A 4,423-nucleotide genomic window follows, 5' to 3' on the forward strand; every position below is an offset into this window, starting at 1 on the left:
GCGGCACCGAGGCCCATCTGAAAGTGGCCGAAGAGCCACTGGTGGGTCATGGCTCACTATTTGAGAAACACTGCTCTCATGCATCATTAATGGCCTAGAAATTCCCGATTGCCAAATTACCGTATGTCCCTTTCCTGATAGTAGGCTTACTGATCCAGCAGAGTCTTGCATGATCAGAAAGTGGGCAGGACATTTTTCTTGGCTCCCCCTTCTGTCTGTACTGGTTCCCCTATCTTCTTTGGAGGGGTGAGGACACAGCATAGGAGGTGACGGGAGTGGCTGCTGCAAAGGAAACACACATTTCCCCTTTGTGTATTAAGATCCCATTAGCAAACTAAGCACATCTCTTGAGAAAGTTGGGCAGAACTTAGAAAAGACATATAGCAGGGGTGAGCAACCTATACCTCTTCAGATGTTGTTGAACCGCAGCTCCCACCATTCTTGTCAATTGGGCATACTGGTTGGGACATATGGGAGTTGTTGGCCAACAACATCTGGATGAGCTCAGGTTGCCCACCCTGATTTACATTGTAAAAGTGTGTGTGTGTGTGTGTGTGTGTGTGTGTGTGTGTGTGAAGGTACAGGGTTATAAAGACTAGGACTAGCCACCTGAGAAACAGTTTCTATCCAAATGCGATTTTGGTTTTAAACGCAGTGTAAGGTAGTCTCTATGGGAGTATATTGTATTTAATTATGGAGTATCAGATTTTTAGGGGGTTAACCAGGCTGGGATAGCTGGGATAGCAGGCTTGTTGGTTTTTGAATGTCTGATGTAGATTTTTTCAATTTTGTTGTTCTGTATGAGACAATGACAATAAAGATTATCGTATCGTATCATATATCCACACACACGTTCATATTATTTTGTTTGCAGCATTGAAAAACTTCTAAACTCAACCTAAATAAACCTTACAATTTTTTTGTCACCAGTAAATTGTAAATGTGTTTATGTGATGTTTTTAACCGGAAAACGTGATTAAGCTATTGTGCTTTGACACTGATGCAATGATTATTGCTGAAAAATAATTATTAGTGCTGTAATTGGGTATCTAAAATTAGAGCATAATCATTTAATTATAGCATGTTAGCAGCACTTGAACACAGAAAAAACAACAATGTCAGGTAGAATATGTCTGGACTCACCTTGCACAGAATCTGATTGGCCACAAAGGTACAGGGCCTTGACTCACTGTGGAACTTTAGACGAAATATATAGAAGCTCCTTCAGGTTAGGCAGAAGTGGATTTCTTCCTCCTTGTTCTTCAGGATTACAGGCACAGTCCATCTTAAATTCATTTGCCACATGAAGAAACTATGGGAAAGATTCTTATGTTTTGGGGAGAAATGCAAGATCTTCTTTAGAAAAGTATTCCTGAATTATTTTTGCTTGGGCATCACTTTCTGAGAAGCCCCATGGCTTGCTGTGCATTGCAAACTGTGGCCCTGCTGCTTGGGGGCATTGGCATGGTTGGAACGTTAACCGTCACTCTGATGCCACAGTGGAAAGTATCTGCCTTCACAGAAAGTAACATCATAGTCTTTGAGACCATTTGGGAGGGCCTATGGATGGTGTGCGTCAATCATTTCAAGAAGCATCAGTGCAAATTCTACGGATCCTTGTTGGCCCTTCCACCTGCCTTGGAAGCATCCAGAGGACTAATGTGCACAGCATGTGCCCTGTCAGTTATTGCCTTTCTGATTGCCGTTGCTGGCACAAAGTGCATCCAATGTCCTGGCAGTAATGAGCAGATGAAGAACAAGATTTTGTTGGCAGCTGGAGCAATTTTCCTTCTGACTGGGGTCATTGTGCTGATTCCTGTTTCCTGGACTGCCAAAAACATCATCGAGGACTTCCACAATCCAGCAATCCAGTTTGGCCGGAAACGTGAACTGGGACCTGCACTCTATTTAGGCTGGATCACCTCAGCATGTCTAATCAGCGGAGGAGCCATATTTTGCAGCTTTTGTGGCTCTGCAGAGAAGCCCGGAAGATACCGAGATTCATCGCCATCCAGTCGCAGACTGAACAAACCTGAACATATCAGGATGATGCCTCTAAGTGTACATTCTTACGTCTGATTATTTCAGTGTTGCATGTTGACCTTGCTATGGACAACAGCAGAATTCTTTCAACCTATATATATACCAGTGAGGCCAGAGTCACCCAGATCCAATAAACACAACTCAGTTGTGCAAAAAGATTTCCATGCATGGATCTGCTATTTGGATGTGCAGAAGTGTGTGGGATTTGACACACCATAACTATATATTGCTACCCAATGTATTGGCTTCTGCATTAGGCATTGTCTCCACATGGGTAGCAATATGAACACCACTCTCTGCTGCTCCTGAAGTTCTATGGATCAAGGTGAATATGGTTCTTCAGCATTTTAATGTGACATGCAAGAAACTTTTTTGTTTGTTTAATGTAGCCTAATTTTCCAAGTCATATTAAAAACACAGTGCCATCTTTAGGATTCAGTGCTTTTTACAAGTGCTTTCAGTTATATTCTGAACCTGCTAAAGGGCCCTGGCTTCATTTGTGGGGCTCTTTAGGCAAAATATGTAATATTATTACAACTAAAGCATTCTAATTGCAGCTTCGTCCTCTGGTTCTCTTATTCAATGTAGCAAGCATTCAGACAACGAGAACGGAAGGGGAGAAAGAGGTATCTTAAGGCCCACATAACCATATTTAGTTAATTGGCGGCATTCAGCTTGATGGGTCAAAATTGTTTCAGGAGGTTGTAAATGAAATCAGAGGTGAAGGGAAGGGAAGGGAAAGTGTGCAAGAATAGCCAGATAAGTTCCCTGGAGCTATTTTATCCAGACTCCAGATAAATTTCAGTGCAAGATAAAGTTGCCCACAGTTTCACCTAGAAGGAATTTGTTAGTAAATGTTCAAATGGTAAGAGACATAAAGCCACAGCTGTCCTTGAATTTTATATGCAATGATTGACTATCCTATATACAGTGGTACCTCGGGTTAAGTACTTAATTTGTTCCGGAGGTCCGTACTTAACCTGAAACTGTTCTTAACGTGAAGCACCACTTTAGCTAATGGAGCCTCCTGCTGCCTCTGCGCCGCCGGAGCAGAATTTCTGTTCTTATCCTGAAGCAAAGTTCTTAACCTGAAGCACTATTTCTGGGTTAGCGGAGTCTGTAACTTGAAGCATATTTAACCTGAAGTATATGTAACCCGAGGTACCACTGTAATAGGGAAGCCCTTTTTGCCAAGTGGCATCAAATTTATTATATCACCTGACTATTCTGTGAGCAGATGCACACGTTTGTGCGGCAAACTGCATTTCTGGCCCCCAGACCTGGTTAACAAAGGACTATATAAAGCTTACTTAGACCACAGGCCCATTTAGCTCAGTATTGTATACAATGACTGGCAGCAATTTTCAGGATATCAAGGCAGGAGTCTCTCTGAACCTCACCTGCAGACACTAGGGATTTAACCTAAGACCTTCTCCTGGGATCCAGTGGGTGGGATTTGATGTTCTAGTTTTAGGAGTGGAATCCAAACACTGCCACACTCAAATATATTTTTTCATGGAGCATACAATTTTAAGGAATACCAGGGCTGCTGAATCAAAGACCAGTTTTTCATAATTCAGCAATAGTTTTTTTATAAACTAATTTCAGATCAATCAATATGAATAGATACTAAAAATGGCAGACATACTGCATAAATACACATTTATGTTTGAAGAAAGACAACCCTATCGCTTTTTTTGGAGAGTAAATCAATAGCAAACATTTGCTAGCCTCACTTGTCAGGCTTAATTCATCTTTCTAATGCAGTTATGTACATTTTCTGGTTTCAATAATCTCAGATTACCAGTTATTACAACATTGTGTCACAGTATCAACTTGTCCCTGAATAAATCAACCGTTGCATCCGACAGCATGAACTTTTTTCTTCCAATGCCAGAAAATACATACTGTACCTCAGATGGAATGTGCCAACAGCTGACAAAAACCAGTATCAAACACCATGAAAGTAGTGAAGCTTTGCTGACATGTGACATGGAGAGGGGCTGATAGATAGATCTGAAAAACAGTTCTGAGACAGTTGCTACTATAATTCCGGGTCAGAGGCCCTTGTCCATGCATCTCTTCCGAAGGAGGTGTGGAGGGCAGCAACATGAGAACGGGCATTTTTAGTGGTGGCTCCCACTTGTGGAGTGCTGGCTTCCGGGAAGCATACCTGGCCCCATCACTGTCTATTCTTAGGCACCAGGTGAAAACATTTCTTTTTACCAAGGCTTTAGACTCTTAATTCAGAGGACTGTGGCTCCATGTGGCCTCTTCCAGTGGGTAGGATGTCTTACATGTACATATATGGTTGTGTTAGTAGGTTTTTATTTTGTTCAGGTTTTAATCTTTATATTATTTTGTAAGTTGCTCTATTTTG

General features: G+C 41.7%; 1 pseudogene across 1 annotated transcript; it reads left to right on the plus strand.

Annotated features, from left to right (window-relative positions):
* Positions 1 to 1,413: 1,413 nt before the first annotated feature.
* On the plus strand, positions 1,414 to 2,079 carry LOC310844055 (claudin-8 pseudogene; annotated as a pseudogene). Its single transcript has one exon. The product of its transcript is annotated as a claudin-8 pseudogene (transcript).
* The last annotated feature ends 2,344 nt before the right edge of the window (positions 2,080 to 4,423 follow it).

The sequence above is a fragment of the Podarcis gaigeae genome, assembly GCF_964106915.1.
Source record: "Podarcis gaigeae genome assembly, chromosome: 4".
NCBI lineage: Eukaryota > Metazoa > Chordata > Lepidosauria > Squamata > Lacertidae > Podarcis > Podarcis gaigeae.